Here is a 19,519-nt window from a genome sequence, read left to right on the forward strand (position 1 = left end):
CCCAATATCTATTTACGTTTTCATTTAGTCTACCGTTTTCCACCGATCATAATTACTTTTCTACACTCCATCATGCCTGCTTTATCAGCCATATGATACTGCCGAATAGTCCTACTTTTACAGTCTTCCTTTCTATCACATTTCTTTTTTTACTACGACAAGAACATCTTCGCGGTGACTAATACCATCTACTTCAGTTTCTGGATAGAAATCATGCGGGTTTACCAAATACACGTTCAGAATATTCTTCCCTCTACTTGGTTCCATCCGTTTCTGATTCAGCTGTCCTTCCCAAATTACCTTATATGCCAAATGATGTTTATGTTTCCTGTCATTTGCATTTCCTTCGCAATTGATATTTGGTAAACTTGAGATAATCCATTACAATCACGTTCCTTTCCATATCGTTTCCAATATAGCTGATTACCTTATCAAATAGTTTCCAATCAGCATTTGTGCCCCTTCTCCATATCTGTACACTCCTAAAATATCAAATTTCCTATTATCTTTAGAGATGAGCCTTACACCAAGAATTTCATGTTTGCCATCTTTAACTTTGTCGTAGCTTACAAATTCTTCTTTCACCAGAATGAATACGCCCCCTCCTACCATCCATATCCCATCTCGACGATAAGCACTCCATTTCTGTCGGAAAATGTCTGCATCCATTGTGTTATTTGTGAGCCAATATTGAAATCATATTACATTATCTGTTAAGTATATCTCTATTAAATTACTTAATTCTATTCCCGTATTTACAATACTTCTACATTTTAACACTAACATTTTTTATAACATCGCTACTGGACTTCCAGATTCCTGTACCACCGAGCTACATAGCTGCAGTCACTTTATAGCTGCTTGTATCCAGTATTCGGGAGATAGTGCATTCGAACCCCACTGTCGGCAGGCCTAAATTTAGTTTTCCGTGGTTCCCCATTTTCACACCAGGCAACTGCCTGGGCTGTATCTTAATTAAGGCCACGGCAGCTTCCTTCCAACTCCTTGTTCCTTCCTGTCCCTTCGTCGCCGTAAGACATGTCTGTGTCAGTGCGACGTAAAGTAACTTGTAAAAAAAAGAAAGGATTCATGTACCATTATCACCACTCCCTATTCTACCCCATTTCCATGAGTCTTCGTTCCTCCTCCCTATAACACTTTTAAAAAAATCCCTAACTTACACGTATCAGTGCGATTCAAGTTTAGGGCATCTGAGCGCAGATCGCTATCTCCTATCTACCCAGTAGGATCTAGAAATCTCACTCCCTGTTTCCCACATATCCACTACATACTCTCATTTAAATCCCCGATCACCTTGAAGTCAGTATCCTTCCTACACAGTATTCCACTGATAAAAATCTCCGTTTACTTATACTTCACCCGTGCTGCATTCACCATATCTCACACATCGCCAACTATTTTGTTACCTATACCTGCGTGCATTACGTGCAACACTACCACCTACTCTTTTCCCTCCTCCTTATCTTCTTTCCTTAACATAATTGCTAGATAATACACTATCCGTGTTCCCTTTCCTCCACACACTTTCCCCACATGTCTAATAATGGAATCCCCCATGACTACAGCCTCAACACTTCCCACCTCATTTGATCCCCTCCGCTCCTGGTATACGATATCTTTCCTGACGGCTGCAGAATTCTCTTCCTCCTCCCTTAACTCCATTCCATGGCCCTGTTCCACCTTTCTTATCCTCTACTCTACATTTCCCTTTCTTACCTTTTCCTTTCCTCCTAATTCCACACTTCTCAGCAACAGTTCCCTCTTAGTCATTTTCCCTCTGCTGTTTTACCTGCAGTGACCATACCGATTTTTCGCACACACCTATCCTGAATTCTGCCTCTGAATATAGCCCTTACTCTGCAGTTTCCTTCCCCTTAAAACATTTGATCACCTGCCCCTCGTTTCATCCCCATCTCTATCGTACACGTAGCGTATCCGGTGCATTCTCTGGGGGAGGCCTACCTTCCTTCCTGTCCTCCGACAAAATCGTAAATATCTCCCTCAAACTCTCTAACTCCTCCCTCATACTTCTCAATGCCTGGCCACAGCCACAGATACTACACTTGCACTTTGCAAAATTAAAGGAAATATTGTCTAGAATAGCCGGCTCCGCGGTGTAGGGGTAGCGTGCCTGCCTCTTGTCCAGAGGTCCCGGCTTCGATTCACGGCAAGGTCAGGGATTTTTACCTGGATCTGAGGGCTGGTTCGCGGTCCACTCAGCCTACGTGATTAGAATTGAGGAGCTATCTGGCGGTGGGATAGCGGCCCCGATCTAGAAAGCTAAGAATAACGGCCGAGGGGATACGTCGTGCTAACCACACGACACCTTGTAATCTGCAGGCCTTCGGGCTGAGCAACGGTCGCTTGGTAGGCCAAGGCCCTTCAAGGGCTGTAGTGCCATGGGGTTAGTATACAAGGATCGCATGACAATAAGATATTTAATGTACTAACTACTCTTTATTCAATTTGCCCTACGTCGCACCGACACAGATATTCCTATGGCGGCGATAGGGCAGGAAAGGTTTAGATGTGGTAAGGAAGCATACGTGGTCTTAATTACGATAGAGCCACATCATTTGCTTGTGCGAAAATGGGAAACCACGAAAATCCATCTTCAAGGCCGCCGTCAGTAGAGTTCGAAACCGCCATCTCCCGAATGCAAGCTCACAGATGCGCGATCCTAACCCCATGGCCAACTCGTTCGCTCCGTTAATTACTGAATAACGAAAGGAATGCACAAGAATTACACATTTCAAGACTGCAGTTAAGTCTACCCTAATTGCAAAAACAGAAGTCTAGTAAAAGCTCAGAGAGATTTCTCAATAATAAGATAAACACGCCAGTCTCTAATACTAATTTTAAACTGCGTTTAGTCGTATCCCATTTACAATAGATTATTGCTACACACAAAAGGAAATGAAAATTGCAATTACAATTTGAAATTCACAAGAACTACTCAAGGATTACACAACAAAGTTATTAATGAATATCGAAGGGGTTACCGTACACAAGGAAGTGTACTTAGGTTGTATCTAATTATAACAGGTACGTACTTGGTACGTAATCTTTTTTATTCTCTTTCTACTTACACGTTAACAGAAGAGAGATTTTAACCCTACTAGACAAATATTATGCAATGATACAGTGTGCACGAAAATTCATAATAATATAACTACACTACAATGATTCTAAAACTGCATTTAGACGTATCCCAACTACAATTGGTTAATTTAAACGCGATCCGGCGAACATTACTACCACTCGCGGACATGGAACTGCTTACTGTAAAATTTATACAAATATTTCTAAACTCAATTACTACAAATAAACTCTATGCACCAATGTTTATAGAATTAAATTGATCATACGCACGCACATTTAACTAAATTTCAACAAGTATTAACTACTTTATCACTAAGATACTACAGAGCTTTTGTAACAGCCGATCAACTACTCGCTAGCTCATCCAACAATCATAAGATCAAAATAACATAATATGGTACTGATCTTGGACCTTGTGGCAACTTTCGTCAATCTATGGCCCAGTTTCAAGGTATAGTTCAATAGCTAGTGTTTTCTGAAGGGTATAGCGTTGCCAAGGAAACAAAAATGATAAGCTATTTTCTGTATTCCGATAAGTTAATTTTAGTTTTATCTTATCAGGTATCAGATATCTGAACTATCTCAAGACTCCGAGATATAGGCAGAATCCATATCCGTGTGCATATCGTCTCCTTCATCCTTATCTTTGATAACAGAACAGAATGGCTTAGCGTAGATTAGGTATTTGTTGCTGTGATGGTACATATCACATCACCCTACCGGATTTATTACAGCAAAATATTGCTACTGCTACTACAAATAACTACTCCTACTACTTCTGTACTACTACTGTTATTATTAATATTTTTATTTTTATTATATTATTGGTGTACTAGCATGTACCCGCGGAATTGTTTGGAGTAGTATGATGGGCTCCCGCTCTAATTGTTTTAATAATTTAAAAGTAGCCTGAGTTACTCCTTATACCATCAACTATCTACCAGCGAATGTCCCGTCAAAATCGGTAGAACCATTTCAGAGTTTAGCCGGAACAAACAAACAGACAGACAAAAATTATTAAAGTTGGTTCTTAGTCATAAGTACCGTATATTCCTTAATATAAACTTAGTTCAACGATGTTATTTTGACATTACAAGCAGACACTGCGATTTTATTTATTTGTGTACGTAGATTAAGATAAGAATGTTTGAAGCTGTAAGATCTCAATGTTAGATATTGGCAATTTGTTTTGTACGGGCAACTGGAAAAAACTCACATATTTCCATGTTTAAAAAACATTCAGGGAAACTCCATTGAGTCATATGGAGAGTCCAGCCTGACACATGCATATCCTTAATTCGGCCTCGGCAGGCATGGTCGGGATATAGCCTCGTGTTACGATGGCACGGAATATCCCTTGCTCATTGCTGGACAGACAAGCCGGCAGGTGCTTGAAGATATCGTGAGGGTTTTGGAGGTGGGGGGGGGGAGGAAGACTTCTTACACTTTGGGAGAACGCGGTCAATGTATGGAGTAGTTTACTATGAGTATTATCTTCTATGTCTTTTTACTCTGAATATCAACGAGCGTACGTTTGATTATGGACGAACGAAGTGGTGTTGTTGTTTGCTTGTTAATACTTACACAACACTTGGGCTGAGGTACTGATCTTGGTATTCAATGTCGTACGGCAAATTTCGTTAATCTATGGCCAGGTTTCAAGGCATAGAACAATATCGTGGGTTTTATCAAGCGAAATATATCTAAAACCAACTGTTGGTGTCAATGAAAAGGAGGTACAGTATCAAAGTGGCATACCAAGTGTAGATGGTGAAGGCCAGAAACAGACATACATGCTTTGTAACTATTGGTCATCGGGCTCACTACAAAGGGCAGGGCAGACCTCGATGTCGTTCTTCACTGCCTTTCTTTTTTTTTAAATTCTTGGATTATTTAATGTATATAGGGAGTCTTCCAGCAGTTGTAAATATTTATTGAGTGTATTGGTATCTTATATGCATCGTGTGCTGTATAAGTGCTAATTCAAATCCTAGGGTTAGGTTAGAGAATATAGGCACAGTTCCTACCTGTTTGTCCGTTTTCAGGAGTTTTGATAAGGCCCATTCCGCAGGGTACAAGTTTTGAAGCTCTATGAACATGACCTGAGTGGAATATTTTATGCTCTATCATTTATTATTAGTGCTCTTGTTATTAATATTATAAATTGTTGGGCCCTATAGTGATTTCTGGCGCCCATTTTTTATATTCGGAAAATTATAAATTATTATCATTATCGTCATTTATTCATTTAGTCACTCATTTTAAATGTAATTTCATTGGAAGTCGCCAAGTGATACTTGCACTCAATTATGTTACAAAATTAATACTTTGATCAATTAAATTTTATATGTATACTTCAAACGCGTTTGAGAATTCAAAACCATTTATTTAAAAGTAGATTTAAAATAATTTTTAACACACGTCGTTTTTCCATAAATTGCATTAATTACATTATTTTATTTTTTAAAATATGGTAACTCCAATGCTTAAGACTTGCGGGGTTGCGGGATGGTACAAATAATTAAAACAATATCACAGAGGTACCGGATAAACTATATTAAATGCCCTTCCATTTGGAGCTAAGATGTGTAGTGTGTTTGCCATAACTGTTGAACAGCACCCATTCACATCACCATAAGAGAAGCACGGTTTCCGATGATCCAGTCCTACAACTTTAAGCGATTTCCCTTGTGCCTTTCTGATGTCCATATCGAAACTCAAACAAATGGGGGAACTACAGATGTCTAAACTGAAATGTTACATCCGAAGAGATCATTTGAATCCGAGGAATGATTACTACACCCGCGGCATAACCGGTCATGATGGTGGCTTCAATATATTCGGCGTCAGTTTCAAGACCGAGTGTCCTATTCCTTTGCAGAGGGAAGGAGGATTCATATTCCTGAGAAGGATAATCGGTGCTACAACCGTCCACTCCAAGATGATCGTGGTACTCAGAGGAGACTCCATGTTCTTCAGAAGCTATGTAGTGTAGTTGACAGCCTCATCTGAGTTACAAGTTGTGTCGATAAACTTGGAATTTTGAGAAAACCGATAAATTTTGTCAAAGTCGATTGTTGATGATAGTTGACAACTTAATTTCTTGGAACAACAATTTCTCTTTGCCACAGGCATGCGTGATGGTTAAAATCTGGTCAGACGTATGACAAAACTTTCAGACCTGTGCATGCCGTAGATTTGGCTGGGCATCGCGCAAATCCGTCCGCCTCTGTGGTGTACTGGTTAGAGTGATTAGCTGCCACCCCCGGAGGTCCGGGTTCGATTCCCGGCTCTGCCACGAAATTTGATAAGTGGTACGAGGGCTGGAACGGGGTCCACTCAGCCTCGGGAGGTCAACTGAGTAGAGGTGGGTTCGATTCCCACCTTAGCCATCCTCGAAGTGGTTTTCCGTATTTCCCCACTTCTCCTCCAGGCGAATGCCACGGCCGCTTCCTTCCCTCTTCCTTGCCTATCCCATCCGATCTTCCCATCCCTCCACAAGGCCCCTGCTCAGCATATCAGGTGAGGCTGCCTGGGCGAGGTACTGGTCATTCTCCCCAGTTGTATCCCACGACCAAGTGTCTGAAGCTCCAGGACACTGCCCTTGAGGCGGTAGAGGTGGGATCCCTCGCTGAGTCCGAGGGAAAAACCGAACCTGGAGGGTAAACAGATGATGATGATGATGATGATCGCGCAAATCCACACGAACACTTTCGGATATTACGAACTGAATTTGGCTTCTCTTGTCGGAGAACGAAATTGACTTCCTACGCCATGGAGTTAAAATGGCTCCTTGACTTGTATTATCTATCTAATATACGTTGCCTAACGATGGCGATTCTATAATGGCGGCAGCACGTTGTATTTCCATAACCCAACACAAGTTTTCCGAAAGTTAAAACAAAAACACGTTCACACACTGGGGGCTGTATATCTGACATCAGCAAGTTCAACAGGGGGTAGCCAATTTCGATTTGTCTAAAGAAAGCGAGTTGGCGTGAGAATATATTAGCAGGTGACAAGGAGATTGTACCTGGCGATTGAACGTCATAAATTTTTAAGAAGTGAAAAGTTAGATTATCACCTTCAAGAATGCCAGGCGTATGCTTAGCGCATGACTGCACTAATCGGAGTGACTTGTGCCTTGGTCTGGTGTAGGCCTATTTCAGTCAAACATCCACCAATTATGCTATATACAGTATTTTACTGCTGTTTGTGAACTTTGTGAAGTGTTTATTGTAGATGTCAGTCACATTAATATTTAAAATAAGGCTGCACATCATAATGGATACCATTCAAGGTTATATTTCGGCTAGTAATCCCAATATATTAAGGTAAATGGACAAAATGATATGTAACCTACATTATAATAAATCATAACGTTCAACAATTATAGTGGTTCTCGTGGAAATACAATACGTTTAAGTTCGGCTCCATGGCTAAATGGTTAGCGAGCTGGCCTTTGGCCACAGGGGTCCCGGGTTCGATTCGCGGTAGGGTCGGAAATTTAAACCATCATTGGTTAATTTCGCTGGCACGAGGGCTGGGTGTATGTGTCGTCTTCATTATCATTTCATCTTCATCCCAACGCGCAGGTTGCCTACAGGAGTAAAAACAAAAGACCCGCACGTGGCGAGCCGAACATGTCCTCGGACACTCCCGGCACTAAAAGCCATACGCCATTTCATTTCAATACGTTTAAAAATATGATCAGAATGAGGTGGGTTTTTGATGTCGCACTACACTTCGAAGGTTTCGGCAAGGGGGCAATGGAAAAGGGCTAGGATTGTGAAGGTAGCGATCGTGGCCTGGTGTGAAAATGGAAAACTACGCAAAACCATTTTCAGAGCTGCCGTCGGTGGGATTCGAACCCACAATCTCCTTATGCAAGCTCACAGGTACTGCGACCCTAATCGCATGGCCAAATCGCTTGGTGTAGGAATGAGGTTGTAACCTACCTTAGGTTCCTTTTGTTTTAAGGATTTCCGTCATGAATACTCATTTAAGTCGACGGTTCTTTTAATTGTAATTTACACTTAACCACAACATCCGAGCAGTCTAACGCTCTTGATTCGATTTAGCGGTCAGTTCATATGTTACTGTACGACGATTTTCCTTCGATACCTTTCGATCTACCGTACCCTACAATCAGCTGATCGTGATGTTGGCAAGGCTATCACTGGCACTAACGCAGAACCGGCTTTCATAAGACAACACAACGGACCACCACTCCATCCTCAAACAAGCTCTCGCTTTACACCACTCAGGGCGTCTGGCTCGGAGCTGTCCTTCAAGTAACCGATTTCGAACAGTTCGTTGCGTCACTGTGGTCCCAACTGCCGCTTGAATTGCTGCTGCAATACGGCGGTCCTCCCTCTCGTTGGTGCCAGGGGGGCGTCCGGAGCCCGGCCAATTTGCGGGCGTACCTTCTCGTGACCACTTCAGGCAGCACACATGCACAGTGGAGACATTCTTGCCAAGTCGTTCTGCATATAGCCCGGAAAGAAAAAACACCTTCACGTAGCCCTATTATACGGCCTCGTTCAATCGCAGCGAGCTGTTGGTACTGGCCTGTTCGTTGTCGTAAAGGCATTCTTGCCCCACTAGCACTCACTCCATCTAATCTCACAGGTAACGAACTCTCTCGCACAGTACAGCCCGTAAAAAAAAACCTACAACCTGTTTTCCAGGTCATTGACCGGCTCAGGAATGGAATGAATGAAGCAGATATAGGCTATTAGTACGATGGGGTCGCCACTCCCAAAGTGATGTATTAATGACTGATAGATGGTATGAAATGAGAATGGAGAGTGTTGCTGGAATGAAAGATGACAGGGAAAACCGGAGTACTCGGAGAAAAACCTGTCCCGCCTCCGCTTTGTCCAGCACAAATCTCACATGGAGTGGAGTACAGCCCGTATTTCAAGCAAATATGATGTGCAACGTCATGTGGCCTATACTAACGCCACGCTAAGTTAGAAACTAGGCATATAAACTCCCTTCCATTAGAACTGAATTTGCATGAGACATGCGTTTCTGAAACGATCAGGTAAATATTGGACCCTAAAAATACATCACCAACTTCTGCGAACAAAATCACTTTCGACGCATACAGTATTGCATTTATCTGGGACACTCAGGTGGTATGTAATGACAGGATCATTAGTGCCTGGAGGCCTGAAACTGTAATCAAAGGCACCATCGAAAACAGGTGTTACATTACTGATGAAGTAGTGGACAGTGATAACAATCCTGTATTAAAACAAACAGAAGCACTGCTAGACCACAAGGATATGAGAATGTAATATCACCGTTTAAAGTTTCGAAACGCTTTAAACTAGACGAATTTCAAATAGACTGCTGACAGCTCAGTCACTGTCAAGTTTGTTCCTTTACGCTTAGAGGTTAAAACATTCGTTCAGGATTAACTAGTGTTACATATGCTTTGCTATGTGTTTAATATTTTATGAGTGTTAATAATACACACATACATGAACCACGTACAACCCTTTTTTCAAATCTGAGGAGTCCGGCTCCATGGCCAAATGGTTAGCGTACTGGCCTTTGGTCACAGGAGTCCCGAGTTCGATTCCCGGCAGGGTCAGTAATTTCAACCATAATTGGTTAATTATCCTGGCACGGGGATTGAGTCTATGTGCTGTCTTCATCATTACTTCATCTTCATCACCACACGCAGATCGCCTACGGGAGTCAAATCAAAAGATCTGCAACAGGCCTCTCCGGTGGCCACACGCCATTATTATTATTATTCAAATATGAGGAGACAAAAATATTCGGTGTAATATACACATTAATTTTTCCACGTACATGATTTCAATGAATCTCACTAGATTTTTTTTTTTGTAGTATGTGAAAAGGTCTTACACTCTATACTTCGACTTCACGTTTTGAATTTCTCAGCTCAGCCATCTGAAAGTTTCGGGAATTTTCGATTTTTTTTTCTAGGGATATTTTGGATAATGTCGAGACGGCCAACGGATCTCCAGTAGGCGGGCGGCCATCCCAATACTTCTCCTTAGGTCGGCCTGGCTTAGTAATGAAGGGGGTTCTGATGTCCGTTCACGTGTGCCAAGAGCAAGCTTGTCCTATTTTGCCTCGGTTATTTAAACGTGTTAGCTTTTACTTTATTCTTAAGACAGATTATAAAACGTCTGATCATGAACCACTGCACAAACCAATATCGAAGTATATATTGTTTCGAACGTAACCCGCGCGTTGGACACAGATATTGGAAGAAAGAAAACCGGGCGAGTTGGCCGTGCGGTAAGGGCGCGCGGCTATGAGCTTACACCCGGGAGATAGTGGGTTCGAATACCACTGTCGTCAGCCCCGATGATGGTTTTCCGTGCTTTCCCACTTTAACACCAGGCAAATGCTGGGGCTGTACCTAAATTAAGGCCACGGCCGCTTCCTTCACACTCCTAGCCCTTCCCTATCCCATCGTCGCCATAAGACCTATCTGTGTCGGTGCGACGTAAAACCACTAGCTAGAAGAAAGAAATATGAAGGAATAAAAGAATTGGCATATACACTGGACAAATAAATTTCAAACACCCGTAAAAGATCTTCATGAGCTATTTATACATGCAAATACCAGGTCCCTGTAAATACTGAACTTAAATTTGTAACAAAGTAGGCTTTTTCGCTGATATCAATTTTCCGCTTTTAGTAAAGAAATTAAATGTAAAATAACGAAGCAGGGGCTAGGTTAATGATAATTATGTTGTGGGTTTTACGTCCCTTTTAACTACTATCGATTTAGAGACCCTGGAGTGCCGGAATTTTGGCTTGAAGGGTATCTTTAACTTAAGTAAGTAAATCCGCTTACATAGCTCTCTCGTAGTTACTGTCGGATTTTTATTATGGACACTCGAGTTTAGTCTTTAATTGCAAACGAACGGACAAGCCTATTGCAAAGCGAGTTATACCAGAATTTTCCTTGTTTAATTCTGCATTGGAGTATATAAGACACATTGTTTTGAAATTCATTAAATATTTTTTATTTGCAGTTGTATTAAATGAGGTCCGAGTTTTTTGGCATCTTCTCTAGGAAGCGCTGACTTAGGAATATATACAGGGAAAACTACTTGTCTGGTAGTAATGAAATTTTTATATGTTCTAGCGTAATAATCAAGTTACCATTTTTTAAACGACCACAACAAAAATTTCTTATCATTTTTCTAAAACAACTTCTTCTCAGCCTAGGTAAACATGCAACAAGAAACCTGAATTTGTTTTGGAGCACTCAGTCATGGGTATCAGAAACTACAACCACTGTAACAATACAGTATGGTACTAAGTTTACGAAAAGTAACATTGAAGTGAGGTTTTGTGTACGCCTGACAGTGCGATCAACAGAAGGCCGGGTGGTAAAATCGGGCGCAGTGCTGCCGCGCTCAGAAGTAATCACGCCCGCAAAGAATACAGCTTTACCTTTACTTTCAACTTTTAATTTTTTTTTTTTTTGCTAGGGGCTTTACGTCACACCGACACAGATAGGTCTTATGGCGACGATGGGATAGGAAAGGCCTAGGAGTTGGAAGGAAGCGGCCGTGGCCTTAATTAAGGTACAGCCCCAGCATTTGCCTGGTGTGAAAATGGGAAACCACCTTTAATTTTATTTCCTCTTATAAATTCCAGTTCCCATCACCTTTCCTCATAAGGTCTTTGGATCTTCAATGACAGGTTAAAAAAGTGTTGACTTCCTAATTTAGAAATATCACACCTCAGAAGTATTACAAGTGTTAATTACATTATTATTTACATACATTTACTATATTTAATACTCTCAATTTTCTTCGTCTGGAAAATTACTGTGTTCCGATGAATCTGTGCTGCTGTCATATGGATTAAGCTCACATTGGGCCACTGGTAACCAAATAAGCTGTATATCTGTAAATGCAGCACGGGTGAAGTTTAAGGAAGCGGATATTATTATGAGTGCAATACTGTGTAGGAGGGATACTGACTTGAAGGTGATTGGGGATTTAAATGAGACTATGGAGTGGGTGTGGGAAACTGGGAGTGAAATTTCTAGATCTAATGGGTGGTTAGGGGATAGGGATCTGCGCTCAGATGGCCTTCACATAAACCGCAGTGGTACATATAAGTTAGGAAATTTGTATAGAAGCTTTATAGGGAGGTACATTGAGGGAAACATGGTGGCCTAGGGAGCGGTGTTAAGGGAACAGGGAACTGTAAATCAAGTAGGGATGACAAAAAACTGTTAGTGCTCAACTGTAGACGTATTGTAAAGAAAGGAATATAATGAAGTAATTTAATAGATACAGTATATACTTACCAGATATTGTAATAGGAGTTGAATCATGGCTGAGAAATGATATAATGGATGCAGAAATTTTCTCACGGAAATGGAGGGTGTATCGTAGAGGTAGGATAGGAATGGTAGGAGGGGGAGTATTCATTCTCGTGAAAGAAGAATTTGTAAGCTACGGAAAAGTTAAGGATGAAGAACATGAAATTCTGGGTGTAAGGCTCATCTCTAAAAATAATAGCCAGCTTGATGTCTTTGGAGTTTAGAGACCAGGAAAGGGTAGCGCAGATGCTGATTCAGAATTATTTGATAAGATAAACAGCTATGTGGGAAACGATAAGGAAAGGGACGTGATTGTAGCGAGTGATCTCAATTTACCAAATGTCAATTGGGAAGGTAATGCGAACGACATGAAGCATGAACAACGAATGGCAAATAAGTTAATATGAGAAGGGCACCTGATTCAGAAAGTGATGAAAGTGAGGGAAGAATATTCTGGATGTGGTGCTGGTAAAACCAGATGAGCTATATAGAGAAAACGAGTAATAGGTGGTATTAGTGATCACGAAGCTGATTTTGTGGTAATTAAATATAGATGTGAAAGAAAGAAAGAAAGATATTAAAATTAGGACTGTTAGGTGGTACCATATGGCTGTTAAAACAGGCATGAAGGACTTTTTAATAAGTAACTATGATCGGTGAAAGACAGTAAATACAAATGTAAACAGACTCTGGGATGGGTTTAAAACTTTTGTTGAAGAATGTGAAAATAAATTTGTACCTTTAAAGGTGGTAAGGAATGGTAAAGATTCACTATATTATAACAGGGAAGTAAAGAGACTAAGAAGGAAGTGCAGGTTGGAAAGAAATTTATTTAGAAATGGCTGTGGATGTATAAAGAAATTGAAGGAACTTACTACGAAATTGAATCTAGCAAAGAAGTCAGCTAAGAATAACATGATGGCAAGCATAATTGGTGCCCATACTAATCTTAGTCAAAAGTGGAAGAGCATGTATAGGCACTTTAAGGCATAAACAGGTTCCAAGAAGGACATTCCAGAATAATTAATCAACAAGGGGACTGTGTATGCGAGGATCTTCAAAAGGCAGAAGTATTCAACCAGCAGTATGTAAAGATTGCTGGTTACAAGGATAATGTCCAAATAGAGGAGGTGACTAATACTAAAGAAGTATTAAAATTTACCTATGACAGCAACGACATTTACAGTAAGATACAAAAGTTGAAAACAAGAAAAGCAGCTGGAATTGATAAGGTTTCGGGGGATATACTAAAGAGAATGGGTTGGGATATAGTACTATATCTGAAGTACTTATTTGATTATTGTTTGCATGAAGGAACTTTACCAAATGAATTGAGAGTTGCTATAGTAGCCCCTGTGTATAAAGGAAAGGGTGATAGGCATAAAGCTGAAAATTACAGGCCAGTACGTTTGCCATGCATTGTATGTAAGCTTTGGGAAAGCATTCTTTCTGATTTAATTAGACATGTTTGCAAAATTAATAACTGGTTTGAAAGAAGGCAGTTTGGGTTTAGGAAAGGCTATTCCACTGAAGCCCAACTTGTAGGATTCCAGCAAGGTATAGCAGATATCCTGGATTCAGGAGGTCAGTTGGACTGTATCGCGATTGACCTGTCTAAGGCATTTGATAGGGTAGATCATGGGAGACTACTGGCAAAAATGAGTGCAATTGGACTTGACAAAAGAATGACGGAATGGGTTGCTCTGTTTCTAGAAAATAGAACTCAGAGAATTAGAGGAGGTCCCTGTCCCTGTAAAAATTAAGGGGGGAATTCCTCAAGGCAGTATTATTGGACCTTTATGTTTTCTTATATACATCAATGATATGTGTAAAGAAGTTGAATCAGAGATAAGGCTTTTCGCAGATTATGTTATTCTGTACAGAGTAATAAATAAGTTACAAGATTGTCAGCAACTGCAAAATGACCTCGATAATGTTGTGAGATGGACAGTAGGCAATGGTATGATGATAAACGAGGATAAAAGTCAGGTTGTGAGTTTCACAAATAGGAAAAGTCCTCTCAGTTTTAATTACTGCGTTAATGGGGTGAATATTCCCTTTGGGGATCATTGTAAATACCTAGGTATTAATATAAGGAAAGATATTCATAGGGGTAATCACATAAATGGAATCGTAAATAAAGGGTACAGATCTCTGCACATGGTTATGAGAGTATTTAGGGGTTGTAGTAAGGATGTAAAGGAGAGAGCATATTTGTCTCTGGTGAGACCTCACCTGAGACCTCCCAAAGCTTACATACAATGCATGGCAAACTGACTGTCCTGTAATTTTCAGCTTTATACCTATCACCCTTTCCTTTATACACGGGGGCTTCTATAGCAACTCTCAATTCATTTGACAAACTGGGGCAAATATTCATTTATAGGAAGGGGAGTTAGGGATTGGAATAACTTACCAAGGGAGACGTTCAATAAATTTCCAATTTCTTTGAAATCATTTAGGAAAAAGCTAGGAAAGCAACAGATAGGGAATCTGCCACCTGGGCGACTGCCCTAAATGCAGATCAGGATTGATTGATTGATTGATTGATTGATTGATTGATTGATTGATTGATTGATTGATTGATTGATTGATTGATTGATTGATTGATTGATTGATTGAACTAGAGTATGGTTCCAGTGTATGGGACCCTTACCAGGATTACTTGGTTCAGGAACTGGAAAAATCCAAGAAAATCAGCTCGATTTGTTCTTGGCGATTTCCGACTAAAGAGTAGCGTTACAAAAAGGAGACGAGCTGCTCGACTAGGTGGTATGTTTCGAGCTGACAGTGGAGAGATGGCGTGGGAGGCCATCAGTAGACGATTAAGTTTGGATGGTGTCTTTAAATGTTGGAAGATCACAATATGAAGATGAATTTGGAATTCAAGAGGACAAACTGGGGCAAATATTCGTTTATAGGAAGGGGAGTTAGGGATCGGAATAACTTACCATGGGAGATGTTCAAAAAATTTCCAAATTTCTTTGCAATCATTTAGGAGAAGGCTGGGGATACAAGAGGTATGTAATCTGCCACCTGGGCGACTGCCCTAAATGCAGATCAGGAGTGATTGATTGATTGATTGATTGATTGATTGATTGATTGATTGATTGATTGATTGATTGATTGATTGATTGATTGATTGATTGATTGATTGATTGATTGATTGATCTTGTCGAAGTCGTTTAGTCAGTTGTTCCAGCTTCTTTATCCTGTTTGAAAGTAAGGCCTGGCAAGGACAATCAGCTCTTATTCAGTTAATTTGTTATAATCGTCAACTCCAGGTGATAGTGAAATATTCTTTGATGTTATCCAAGATATAATTTCAGGCTTCAGCCACGACATGTTCGGGTTTTTACTTGAAGGCTCGACCATCGTGTGATATGGAGCTTGATCTATAACGACAGCCGACCTTTCTGGCAATAAACTCAGGACTTTCGTAAACCATTCTTCATAATGAGTCGAGTTTTTCTCACTGGGGTAATCCCCTTCCTGCCTAGAAAACAAAGTTCTGCATCGTCAAGACATCCTTCCTCATTTATGATGTGTAAAATTATGATGCGTTTCCCAATTCTGTACGGTACTTTGAACCCTCCACGCCATCCATAAATTTGCTGAATGTACCCTCTGTAGAGATTATAGTTGTCAAAGCTGTTTTCTAAAGCATCAACCACGCTTTCATGCCATCCATATTTCCTAGTATGGTTCTGTCCGCACTAGATCTCGTCTTTAAATAAGGTGACGTACCCACTTTTGCCAACAGGTGTGCGAGAATACGTGACGTGCCGGGTCACCTTAATTTTAATATAAATACATACTTGCACATATACTCCATAAGCAATATCCCATGGGCGTCAGCCTTTAAACTTATGGCCTAAAGACGATAGTTGATAATTAATATTAATAATAATAATAATAAAATAATAATAATAATAATAATAATAATATGTAATGAGAATCTAAATACTCCCAGAGGTGGAGTGACGGAACACTAACCATTAAGTACACTCTAACTTGAAAATTACGGTTCATTAATAATAATTTCGGGAAATGCCAATTTAAATAATTATTTATTAGGACGAAAAACGTGACGGCGTATTTACGAACTTTGAACTTACGGAAGCAAAAGAAAAATTGAATGAAATAAAATTTAACAAGCTGAAGTGTTGTGCGGAGTCTTGCTGTAATTTGTGCCATTAGTTCATCATTTATACTGTTATCTGGACCGATCTATGTAGCTGGTGATGTTTGATGGACCTCTCGTGCTGGCGTCGTCATCTTTCTTTGTAGGTACCAGTCCTATTTCTGATTCGTGCATAGCTCACTCATTGAACAATGACTTTCCTGACTTTAACACTTCCTACAATACTCCTTACATAAAGTTGTAATGAGTCCTAATTTTAATAGCAAAACCATCTCGGGTTACGTTCATGGAGAGAATACACTTATATACTTGCGTATTACAGAATTGTAGCGTAACTAAATATATGAAAAAATTTCTCCTGTCCTATACCAGTCAAAACCGGCCTCTCGTTGACTTTTATTCTCGTCATTGTCCGACTCGTTGGCTGAAAGGTCAGCGTACTGGCCTTCGGTTCAGAGGGTCCTGGGTTCGATTCCCGGCCGGGTCGGGGATTTTAAACTTCATTGGTTAATTCCAATGGCCCGGGGGCTGGGTGTTTGTGCTGTCCCCAACATCCCTGCAACTCACACACCACACATAACACTATCCTTTACCACAATAACACGCAGTTACCTACGCATGGCAGATGCCGCCCACCCTCATCGGAGGGTCTGCCTTACAAGGGCTGCACTCGGCTAGAAATAGCCACACGAAATTATTATTATTATTCTCGTCATTGAGATAAATAGGTCTCAATGAGAGTAATTTTAAGTAGTTCTCTACTGAGATGCGAAGTGAAGTAAGTTAAGGTCTTCAGCAGTTAAAACCTTCTCCGATGTAAAGTCGTTGATCCCTCCTCCGATGTAATGACAGAATATATTAGAATTGACCGATAGGATTGCCCTCTTCAGCTCTTGCCGTTGATGTATATAGGCTCCAGAATATCCCTCCATGTACCAGATCACATGGTCCAGTAAGATGTGATGTACTATCCCTTATCCTATCCCTCCCTGTATAACCATCATCTTGTTCCTTAACGTCCATTCACATAGGTTGATCTTTCCAGGTTAATCAAAGCCTCATGTAGCGAGCTTCGAAAAATAGGCATTAAGAAGTGTTTAACTGTCTCTTCAGAGTATGGAAGGTGTAAGGACTCTTGAAGGCTTGATGACGTATTTTTGCTGGTAAAGTAAAAATAAACTTGTGACCTCACCCTGAGGTGGTGCAGCTCTTTTCGGGCACACCCCCATTGGAGGTGAGCTGCATGTACCATATCAACCATGTACCAGCCCTCCTGGCAGTTTTAAATTTCCGGCCATACCGGGAATCGAACCCGGCCTCCCGAGGACGGTAGCTAATAACACTGACCGTTACGCTACGGAAGCGTACTTCCTGCTGGTAGTGGCCTAAAATTAGCTTGGTCAGTCCGGTCACCTGACCTCAGCTACTGGAAATTTATTGCAAGCGATTAATACAGTTGATATCGTAACACCTGACTCAAGAAGTCGTTCGTTCAGAAAACGTTATAGCCGTGATACAAAGAAATGAGATGATGATGTGACATGGATGACTAAAAACCCTATATGTATACATAATAATTTAAAATTACCTACCACTAATTAAATATACGCATCTTTCCAATTACCGAGCTCGATAGCTGCACTCGCTTAAGTGCGGCCAGTATCCCGTATTCGGGAGCTAGTAGGTTCGAACCCCACTGTCGCCCGCCCTGAAAATAATTTTCCGTGGTTTCCCATTTTCACACCAGGCAAATGCTGGGGCTGTACCTTAATTAAGGCCACGGCCGCTTCCTTCCCACTCCTAGTCCTTTCCTGTCCCATCGTCGCCATAAGATCTATCTGTGTCGGTGCTACGTAAAGCAACTAGCATCTTTCCAATTAATTACACAACTCGATAATTTGGTGCATGCTGTGATGTTCCAAACATCGCAAGAAGATCTTGTAGCCCTGTGCTCGTGTCTCTAATTCGTCTAAGGTAGGTATATTGGGATGCAGCAACTGTCACAGATTCCATTAGAACTGTTTTTCCGTTTAATGTTTTAATCGGAATCAGAAATTTTTTAACTACTTTCAAGGCCAGTATCCAGTAATCGGGAGATAGTGGGTTCGAGCCCCACAGTCGGCAGCCCTGAAGATAGTCTTGCGTGGTTTCCCATTTTCACACCAGGAAAAAACCGGGGCTGTACCTTAATTAAGGCCACGGCCGCTTCCTTCCAATTCCTAGGCCTTTCCTCTCCCATCGTCTTCGTAAAACATATCTGTGTCGGTGTGACGTAAAGCAAATAGCAGAAACTACTTTGAAAAGGGTATAAATTGCCATATCAGGAAAATCCGCCACATTTTCTAATAGCTTCATGAGGAGGCTTTTAACAGTAGGAAATACCTTATTCAGATAAAAATCGAGTATATTTTTTCGTATTATGCCCAAAGTGTATTGTTTAATGGGGCCTAACATCTATTGTGCCAATGACCTTAGATATTATGCCCCTTTACACAACAAGCATCATCATCATCACCACCACCATCATCATCATCATCATCATCATCATCATCATCATCATCATCATCAAAGTCAAATCAACCAGGTGGATTTTCGGACGCCCCGGTCTTATATATTATTTCTTTCTTGACCTGAATGACGTATTTCCATCATTTTTCTTTGAAGCGGCTCCTACTCTCTTCACGGGCGACAAAGATAATCGAAGACAATCCACTTTCTGGTACAACAGAAGACCTCTTGTCCCATACTTTTCCCCTCACTTTGAGATGGTGATGTTTGCTTGTTTAAAGGTGCCTAACATCTAAGGTCATCGGCCCTCATTCACTTTAAAACAAACACATAGCACTGAAAATAATTGCAAGTTCACCCTCTGAATACGGCATCTTGAAGTAACGTGGCCAAAATGCATAACATAG

This window comes from Anabrus simplex, chromosome 1 (assembly GCF_040414725.1).
Source record: "Anabrus simplex isolate iqAnaSimp1 chromosome 1, ASM4041472v1, whole genome shotgun sequence".
NCBI classification, from domain to species: domain Eukaryota; kingdom Metazoa; phylum Arthropoda; class Insecta; order Orthoptera; family Tettigoniidae; genus Anabrus; species Anabrus simplex.